Genomic DNA, 10,832 nt, shown 5'->3' with positions numbered 1-10,832 from the left:
GTTCATGCGCCCTGGCGAATTCACCTCTAACAAACCCACAGACCGAGTACTATGCAGACGACACTTACTTAGATACCAAGACCACTTCATCCTGCACCTCGAGGTCTCTAAAACCCAGCAAACGGGCTCAGGAGCGAACATTCACCTCTTCAAAACCGACAACAGCTGGTGTCCAGTCGCCGTACTCAACCGGCTCCTGTCACTCCTGCCTGAACAACCAGACAGCAGTCCCCTTCTACCGTTCCCAGTTAAACCCTTAAACGCCTCTCAGTTTGTGGAACACATAAGAATACTTCTCCGCAATCTTCATCTTAACCCTAGTCAGTATTCCGGACACTCGTTTCGCATCGGAGCAGCCTCCGCGGCATCCCGCCACGGGGTTCCGGACCACATCATCAAAAGACTAGGCAGGTGGAAGTCAGCCTGCTTCGCCCGGTATATCCCCAACCCACAAACAGAGATGGCACAGGCATTCTCCAAATTGGCTCAATAAATAATTGAAAATCAATAAAATCATAACCCTACCTGAATGTTTTTGCCCCCTTATTTTGGCATACCGGCCATTAGACCAAGGCACACTTTCAGGTCCATTTCATAAGCTAAGTCCACACTTTCAGGTCCATTTCCGATGCTAAGTCCTATCTTTACTATAAGTGGTATCCATGTACATACCGGACATAGGGCTCCAACCATAAGTAGGAAGGCCAGTATGGTGGCCTGAATTTATGGGAGGAGCCCGGGGGGTACTTAAGCAGCCCGCTCACCTGTGGTGCTTGTCGGTTTCCTGTGCGCGATACCCACCCTCCCATCCCCATTTCACAGCATTTCTCAAACTATTCATTTCATTCATTTCTCACAGAATAATCATTTCTTAAACCAGGGTATGCCCCCTTATTTTGGCATACCGGCCATTAGACCAAGGCACACTTTCAGGTCCATTTCATAAGCTAAGTCCACACTTTCAGGTCCATTTCCGATGCTAAGTCCTATCTTTACTATAAGTGGTATCCATGTACATACCGGACATAGGGCTCCAACCATAAATATAGATATATCTATATCTATATATATATAGATATATATAGATATAGATATATCTATATAGATATATAGATATATCTATATATCTATATATATATATATATATAATGAACTGATAGGAGGCAAGCAACCCATTTATCAATTAATTTTAAGTGTATTCTTCTTCAGCTGTCCATTGGTTCAATAGACGTGTTCTAGCCTTGGTCACTGTAGACCGGCCAGCTACTGAGCCAATACATATGTCGGACTTCTCTTATTCCTGCCTGGATGTGCTTGTCCATGGAATCTGTTGATAACATTTAATTACATAATGGATTTACCAGGAAGGAACGTGACCATTTCTCAATCTGACAGGACAATTGCTTGACAGAGTTTTGGAAAGACAGACAATTTAACAGAAGGAACTGCGGAGAGATTGAGCACATCGCTAAATTGTCTACATCAGCTTCCTGTAAATAGCCAATTCTTAGAATTAACTCTTTGACAGAAGGTTCTTCTCAGGAGTTCGTTCGTACAAAATATACAGATACAAAATATTTCAATTTTGATGTTGGAGGTCACACTGCTGCTGGTTCTTATTATTTATACCATGTAATGTAAATTATAAAAATGTTCCAAAAGGAAGACGTAGACACCATGGGGTTGGTTTACTAAAGGGAAATAGTCTGCTCACGTTGCAAGAGAGGTTGGGCTTTGCAAGCACTTAGAGAATGTGATATCATTTCACTCTGAAAAAAAAAAAAAGAAGCAGCATTTATGTTTGCACATGATTGGATGATGAAAGTCAGAAGAGCTGCACCTCATTCTCTAAGCCCTGGGGAATATTCCCTTGGAAACAGCCTATTTGCCTTTAGTTTAAATCAACCCCTATATCTGCAGAAGATGGGGGAACACAGGTGTAAAGCTAAGGGTGAGCCGAATGATTTTAGCAAAATTCATTTTGAAGTGAATTTACTAATTCAACAAAACTATGAATTTCTTTTGCTTGCCTAGGGTAAATAAAAAAAAAATATCTATCTTTATTTAGTGTGGTATTTTAGGGGGTATGTATCCAGAATAGTTCCACTTTTTTTTTTCAATTGTTTTATTTATCATATTTCATTTTTTTCCTATTTTTGGTATATATATATTGCTTCCCCCTCTCTCTCTCTTTTTTTTTAAATCCTGCTGTGAAAAAATAACAGTTGAAAGAAGTTTCCAGCGCCATTTAGGCCTCATGTAGCTCTGCTGATTTTATCATCCAATCATGTGCAAGCTAAAATGCTGTTTTTTACTTTCCTTGCATGTCCTCCTCGGATTTATTTCAAGTGCACTTTGCACTTGTAGTTTGCACTTGTAGTGCCAAGTGGATTTGCCTTTCGTAAATAACCCCCCCCCAGGGTCATTTATAGTCGTTTCTAGGCAGTTGAGTTTAGAGGCCTTTTTTGTAAAGCAAAAAAATGAGTTCAGATGCTGAGTTTAGAGGCATTTCAAGCGCCAAACGCTTCTACACGCGGCTAAACGCGGTAACTCGCATTTAGCCGCGTTTCGTTTACAGGCATTTTTCATTTTTGGCTATTTTTTTTTCAAACGCTTCTAAACACAAACGAGGCTAAACGCAGCAAAACTGACTTTTTAAACGTGGGTTACTACCTGTCAAGTTAAATCGTTCAGGAGAGGTTGTAAAAGCGTCCCGTGCACATTAAGCCTAAAAGCTCACTGGATCCTTAACCACTTCCCATCCCAGCCATCGTCAAATGACGTCCGCAGGAGGGATCTCCCATCCTGGGCGGGCGTCATATGACGTCCTCGGCTTCCCGGCCGTCTAGAGGGGGCGCGTCACTCAGGAGCCGATGCGCGTGCCCGGCGGCCGCGATGTCGCCGGGCACCCGCGATTGCCCGATAACAGAGCAGGACCGTGGATCTGCGTGTGTAAACACACAGATCCACGTCCTGTCAGGTGAGAGACTGATGGTTTGTTCCCAGTACAGAGAAACACCAATCGGTCACCTCCTCCAGTCAGTCCCCTCCCCCTACAGTTAGAATCACTCCCTAGAAAACACATATAACCCCTTGATCGCCCCCTAGTGTTAACCCCCTTCCCTGCCAGTGATATTTATACAGTAATCAGTGCATTTTTATAGCACTGATCGCTGTATAAATGTGAATGGTCCCAAAATAGTGTCAAAAAGGGTCCGATGTGTCCGCCACAATGTCACAATCATGATAAAAATCGCAGATCGCCGCCATTACTAGTAAAAAAAATAAAATAATAAAAATGCCATAAATCTATCCCCTATTTTGTAGATGCTATAACTTGTTTGTTTGTAGCGCAAGAAATAAAAAATGCAGAGGCGGTCAAATACCAACAAAAGAAAGCTCTATTTGTGGGGAAAAAATGATAAAAAAATTCATTTGGGTATAGTGTTGCATGACCGCGCAAATGTCATTCAAAGTGTTACAGCGCCGAAAACTGAAAATTGGCCTGGGCGGGAAAGGGAGTCAAAATGCCCGGTATTGAAGTGGTTAACCACTTGCCGCCCGCCATATAGCAAAATGACGGCGGCAAAGTGGTTTCAATACCCTGACCGGATGTCATATGACGTCTTCAGGATATTAAGACGCTGCGCGCTCCCAGGGGCGCACATCGCGGCGATCGTTGTCAGTCTGACACACCGCAACTCCGATCTAGGTAAAGAATCTCTGATGGAGACTCTATACCACATGATCAGCCGTGTCCAATCACGGCTGATCACGATGTAAACAGGAAAAGCCGGTGATCGGCTTTTCCTCACTCGCGTCAGACACACTAGTAGAGGAGAGCCGACTGGCTGCTCCTCTGACAGGGGGGTCTGTGCTGATCGATTATCAGCGCGGCCCTCCCGAGGATGCCTACACTGGACCACTAGGGATGCCACCACTAGTCACCACCAGGCATGCCACCTTAGACCACCAGGGATGCCAATCAGTGCCCACAATGGATGCCAATCAGTGCCCACAATGGGCATCACTGATTGGCAGGCATTATTGTTTGGCACTGATTGGCATCTATCAGTACCATACATTACAGTAAATCAGTGCCACCTATCAGTGCCCATCCATGCCCATCCGTGCTGCCTATCAGTGTCCATTCGTGCCACCTATCAGTGCCCATCTGTGCCGCCTATTAGTGCACATCCATGCCCCATATCAGTGCCACCTATCAGTGCCCATCAGTGGCCCCTATCAGTGCCCCATCAGTGCCGCATGTTAGTGCTCATCATCAGTGCCCATTAATACCACCTCATCAGTGCCACCTCATCAGTGCCACCTCATCAGTGCCACTTCATCGGTGCCCATCAGTGCCGCCTTATCAGTGCCCGTCAGTGAAGGAGAAAACTTACTTATTTACAAAGTTTTGTAACTGAAACAAAAAAAAACATTTTTTTTTCAAAATTTTCGGTCCTTTTTTTATTTGTTTAGCAGAAAATAAAAATCCCAGAGGTGATCAAATACCACCAAAAGAAAGCTCTATTTGTGGGAACAAAATGATAAAAAGTTAGTTTGGGTACAGTGTAGCATGACCGCGCAATTGTCATTCAAAGTGTGACAGTGCTGAAAGCTGAAAATTGGTCTGGGCAGGAAGGTGTATAAGTGCCTTGTATTGAAGTGGTTAAAAAAAAGCTTTATTTTGCTAACCCCATCGATTACATTGATTTCTCCGAAAATGGTGAAATCTGTAATTTTCCTATTTTTGCTGGAATTTCAAGGAAATAAAAAAAAAGCCAAAATCCACAAGCGATATAAACAATAGATTAACCTCATCCTCGCCGAGCAGAGCATACTCATCTATGCGGTGTGGCAGTGTGGTAACCCCACCGGGGTGATGTTGACGCAGGATTCTCAACCAGGCAGGTAGAGGTAAAAGTCAGTGATGGGAGTTTACTTCCACTTTAATGATGATGTCACAACACAGCAATTAACATGATGTCATTTCAACAACCGTGCTTGTATGGGAGAAAATACGCAGCTACATAAACCTAACACGGTGTGCATGAGATCCACAGTTACTGGCCTTTCCATTTCATTGGCAATAAAATACAAATCACAGAAAATAAACTGCTCTTTTCCTCTAAAGAAAAAAAAAAAAAAAGAACAGAGAAAGCAAAAAAGGAAATAAAATCACTAAAAGAAGCCTAAGATTACATCAAAGGACCCGTTAACATTTGTTTTTATTCCACATACACTGCAGATAAGAAACCTTCTGCTTTTTTTCATGTTGCAGAAGTAACATTTGGATATGATGTACTGAGAAATCTACAGTTTATGTTTCCCAAATCCCTGCGCAAATAAAAATAAAACAACCTTCCCCGACACACACATTGAAAAATCAATTATACATTTTTAGAAAGTTATGGCGCTACTATATTGATAACGGTGTCAAATCCAATTTGTTATTATCACAAAGCTAAAATTTTTTAAAGCATCAAAATAAATAAATGCTAATTCAACATAAAAGAGAAAGATAGATAAATAGATGGATAGATGCCATTATCAAATGCTGTTTGAACTAAAATGTTATACTGAAGTCTACACTGAATTGACGGCTATGTCAAAGTATTAGGTCTCCACACGGACTTGCTCTTAAACCGACAATAATATGCAACACTAAATAAGAAAATATAGAGAAATTCTACTGTTAGGATGAAGACAACGCTCTTGTATGCACCAATAATCTATGTATAACAATAAATAAACAACTTAATTCACATGAATAAAGTGCTCTTTGCGTAAATCAGTCCAAATACTTTAAAAAGTATTCATACCCCTTGACATTTTCCACATTTTGTCATGTTACAACCAAAAACGCGAATGTATTTTATTGGGATTTTATGTGATAGACCAACACAAATTGGCACATAATTGTGAAGTGGAAGGAAAATAATACAGTGGAACCTCGGATTACGAGCATAATCCGTTCCAGGAGAATGCTCGTAATCCAAAGTACTCGCATATCAAAGCGAGTTTTCCCATTGAAGTCAATGGAAACAAAAATAATTTGTTTCGCATTGACTTCAATGGGATGCAATACCGCATGCGGCCAGAGGCGGGGGGGGGGCGCCGGAGAGCCTCGGAAACGGCCGAAAAGGCCTGAGCACACTTCGGCTGACCTCGGCAAACCTCGGAAAGACTCCGTTCACGAGCCTTTCCGAGGTTTGCCAAGGTCAACCGGACTGTCTTCGGGCCTTTCCGTGCATTTCCGAACGGTGCCGATCGGCTCCGGCGCCCCCCCACCTCAGGCCAAAAGTGGTACTGCACACCGCTTTGGCCTGAATCCTGCTCGTTTTGCAAAACAACACTCGCAAACCGAGTTAGGGTTTTTAGAAATACAGTGCTCGTATTGCGAAACGCTCGTTAACCGTGTTACTCACAATCCAAGCTTCCACTGTAAATGGTTTTCAAATGTTTTTACAAATAAATATGTGAAAAGTGTGGGGTACATTTGTGTTCCACCCCCTTGAGTCAATACTTTGTAGAACCGCCTTTCACTTTAATTACAGCTGCAAGTCTTTTTGGAGATGTCTCTACCAGCTTTGCACATCTAGAGAGGGACATTTTTGCCCATTCTTCTTTGCAAAATACCTCACGCTCTGTCAGATTGAATGGAGAGCGTCTGCGAACAGCAATTTTCAAGTCTTGCCACAGATTCTTAATTGGATTTAGGTCTGGACTTTGACTGGGCCAACTGAACACGTGAATATGCTTTGATTTAAACCATTCCATTGTAGCTCTGGCTGTATGTTTAGGGTTGTTGTCCTGCTGGAAGGTGAACCTCCGCCCCAGTCTCAAGTCTTTTGCAGACTCTAACGGGATTTCTTCTAAGATTGTCCTGTATTTGGCTCCATCCATCTTCCCATCAACTCTGACCAGCTTCCCTGTCCCTGCTGAAGAAAAGCATTCCCACAACATAATGCTGTCACCACCATGTTTCACGGTGGGTATGGTGTGTTCAGGGTGATGTGCAGTGTTAGTTTTCCGCCACACATAGTGTTTTGCTTTTAGGCCAAAAAGTTCAATTTTGGTCTCATCTGACCAGAGCACCTTCTTCCACATGTTTGCTGTGTCCCCCACATGGCTTCTCGCAAACTGCACATGGGACTTTCTTACAACAATGGCTTTCTTCTTGCCACTCCTCCATAAAGGTCAGATTTGTGGAGCGCACGACTAATAGTTGTCCTGTGGACAGATTCTCCCACCTGAGCTGTGGATCTCTGCAGCTCCTCCAGAGTTACCATGGACCTCTTGGCTCCTTCTCTGATGAATGCTCTCCTTGCCCGGCCAGTCAGTTTAGGTGGACGGCCATGTCTTGGAAGATTTACAGTTGCGCCATACTGTTCCCATTTTCGGATGATGGATTGAACAGTGTTCTGTGAGATGTTCAAAGCTTGGGACATTTTTTTTATAACCTAACCCTGCTTTAAACGTCTTCAGAACTTTATCCCTGACCTGTCTGGTGTGTTCTTTGGCCTTCATGATGCTGTTTGCTCACTAAGATTCTCTAACAAACCTCTGAGTGCTTCACAGAACAGCTGTATTTATACTGCGATTAAATTACACATAGGTGGACTCTATTTACTAATTAGGTGACTTCTGAAGGCAATTGGTTCCACTAGATTTAGTTAGGGGTATCAGAGTAAAGGGGGCTGAATGCATTGTCACACTTTTTAGATATTTATTTGTAAAAAAATGTGAAAACCATTTATCATTTTCCTTCCAGTTCACAATTATGTGCCACTTTGTGTTGGTCTATTACATAAAGTCCCAATAAAATATATTTATTTTTTCCACATTTTTATTATTTTTATTTTCTAGAAGACAAATCACAAAATTACTGATGCTTTTATTTATGTATTTCTGGTCCCGCACAATGCTTGTTAAGTAATATAATTTCCAGACCAAAAAATCTGACTCATTTGTATTGATGCATTGAGCTTTAAAAAAAAATTGGATATTTTTGGAACTGGATCTCATTACACACTGTACTTAATAAGCTTCTTTACTTTTATTTTTCAAGTGTACAACAGGTCAGCAAAATGTCACAGAACATCTTAAGTGTTTTGAAGCTTTGCTTATTTGTCTTGCTTGTGCAGTTGCTCTTCAGTTACATAATGCACAGGCCTTGAATGTAAGATTCCAGAGTCTTAAAGTCCCAGATAGTCATTGCACCATCGATGCCGGTAGTACAGAACTTGCGACAATCAGATTTATCCTCCTCATAAATAGACACCTGGGTGATGCTGTTCTGATGCAGATTGTCCAATGTAGTCTTGCGTCTACCATGTTTCTAAAGCATTCCATAGCTGAAATGTTACGCTGAGTGCTTTTCATTGGAATGTCCAGTTTAGACACAAATGTCAATGAGCCATGATCATCCAATGTGAAGACCATAGGACAATAGTCATGCCCAGCTGCTATCACGCTGTTCTCCGACACAAAGGTGACACTCAGGAAAGGCAAGAATTCAGTCTTCAGCTGTGAAATGCTTGTGTTTTTAGATGCATCATCAACCACAGACACAATACAATACAAAAATGACCCAGGCCAAACGATTTCCACTAGTGGAAAAGCTTGCACTGTGGACCCAGCCACCATTGCCAGCACTTCCAAACTCCGACATTAGCTGCCCAAAAGGCATTTTTGATCCCCAAGGAGTGCTAGCTGGCTTCTCGTCAACTTCCTTAATATATGCTGAGAACACCCTAGTCTTGAAATGACAAGATCCTGCAGCCAAAATGACATTATTTGGGTGCCAGTCCAGGCTTAGCACAGTAGAACGAATTGGTTTCTTGAGGTGTTTGCTCACCCACCAGTCGTTTTTTGTACATTTAAGTTTTTGGTTGTAACATGACAAAATATGGAAAATGTCAAGGAGTATGAATACCTTTTCAAGGCACTGTAGCAAAAAAAGTGCGTTGTGACAAATCAGAGTGTGCTCTCTCCTCCATATCCCTGGTATACAGACTGCACTCACCAAATGTTGTTAAATTCTTATTTAAAAAAAGTCAAATTGTGCTTTTATTGCCAGTGCTACCCTTACCCCATCAAGTTATTGATGGTCCTTGGTCCCGTTAAGGTCCAACCGCTGGGTCCTTTGCCTCTGTGGTCTGTGAAAAACGCTTCAATCCCTTTAAAATGCTCGGTAATGCCTAGTATACAAAGCATTAAAAGAGAATGGGGAATATTCTCATAGTATATATATTGTTTTTATACAAAACTTCTTCAAAATGGTAATTTACTTACAATGGGTTGTAAAGAAGTCAGGCTAAAAATGAAACTAGGAATGACACTTCGCATTCCAGCATGTGTTCCAAGAAGCAGAAGTGACATCACTAGAAGCCCTTTCCCTACGTGTTTCGTCATCTACATGCAACGCCATCAGGAGCTTTAAGTCAAACACTCCCACAATGTAATTACAATTGAGACAACATTGTGTTAAAAGCTGAGAAAGGCTAAAAGCATGCTCCATGCTCCACCATAGTGCTAAAGTGCAACTTCTCTCATCTGCAAGTGTAGGGCTACCCCTATAATGGCCGCTGGTGAATGTGGTCATCTCCCACCCTGCACAGCCAGGCACACAGATTTTTTCACTAACTTCTAAGTCAAGAAACAGTCCTAGAAGCTTTGTTTTGTTTTTTTTATGAGGGGAATTGAACTTGGATAGGGAAGGGATGATAAGGAATGCCTATTTGATCAGCAGAACTTGTGAGGGACTAGAACTATATACACTCCAGTATATACATATACTTTCCTCTTATACCTCCAGCACAAGCTTGATTGCAGCACAACAACTCTCAGGATTAGCCAGCACAGGTTTTAGATCCAACACAGACTCAGCTGGATCTTAGCAGAATGCCCTTTGCAGGCAGGGACCATGGGCCCCTATGGTGTAGCAAAAAGATAGAAGTCTTTGGCGCTAGCTGTCCTATCTGTGGCTACTGCTCCCAGAACCACTTCTTCAGGCACTGCCAGCCCTCCTGGCTGCTGCTGCCCCTTTCTCCTACCCGTGCCACCACCGTCCTCCTGACTGGCATCCTTCCCAGACTGCTCCATCTCAGTCCTCTAAGGCATGTGAAAGCCGACCTCAATGCACTGTTTAATTGGGCAACTGTGTGGCAAATCGGGTTAAATGTTGATGATAAATATAAAGTTATGCAATTGGGAGCTAAGAGTATGCATGCATCATACATTCTAGGGGGGGGGGGGGTACAAATGGGGGAATCAATGGTGGAGAAGGATCTGGGGGTTCTGGTAAATCATAAGCTTAATATTAACATGCAATGCCAAGTTGCAGTTTCCAAAGCGAGCAAAGGCCTTTCTTTTATATACCTAGCGGTATTCCCGAGTCTGGCTCGGGGTGGATTTTCAATACCAAAAGCGGTAACCCCGAGCCAGACTCAGGATCGCATTGCAGGATCCATGTAGATGTTACTTACCTTGTCCCCTGGATCCTGCGATGTCTCCCCGCTGTGATCTGCGAGCCGCCATGTCTCGCTCGATTCACAGTGCCGAGATCCATTCCCTGCGAGCGTTGCGACGCACTGGGACGGAGTTTGGCACTAAATTCAAAAAGTAAAAAACATAGTATAGATAGAGTATACTGTAATCTTACAGATTACAGTATTGTATTAAATAATTACACATCCCCTTTGTCCCTAGTGGTCTGTCCAGTGCCCTGCATGCAGGTTTATATTATAAATACTGTTCTTTCTGCCTGGAAACTGGAGATTGTCCATAGCAACCAAAACCGTCCCTTTACATCAAAAGTGGTTTTA

The 10,832-nt window shown here is 42.5% G+C and overlaps 1 pseudogene; it reads right to left on the bottom strand.

The window, feature by feature from the left end:
* Positions 1 to 8,110: 8,110 nt before the first annotated feature.
* On the bottom strand, positions 8,111 to 9,420 carry LOC141111683 (actin-related protein 2/3 complex subunit 1A-A-like; annotated as a pseudogene).
* Between the last annotated feature and the right edge of the window lie 1,412 nt (positions 9,421 to 10,832).

The sequence above is a fragment of the Aquarana catesbeiana genome, linkage group LG11 (genome assembly GCF_042186555.1).
Source record: "Aquarana catesbeiana isolate 2022-GZ linkage group LG11, ASM4218655v1, whole genome shotgun sequence".
Classification (NCBI taxonomy): Eukaryota; Metazoa; Chordata; class Amphibia; order Anura; family Ranidae; genus Aquarana; species Aquarana catesbeiana.
The sequence above is the reverse complement of the archived record's forward strand: the minus strand, read 5'-3'. Positions and strand labels throughout refer to the sequence as shown.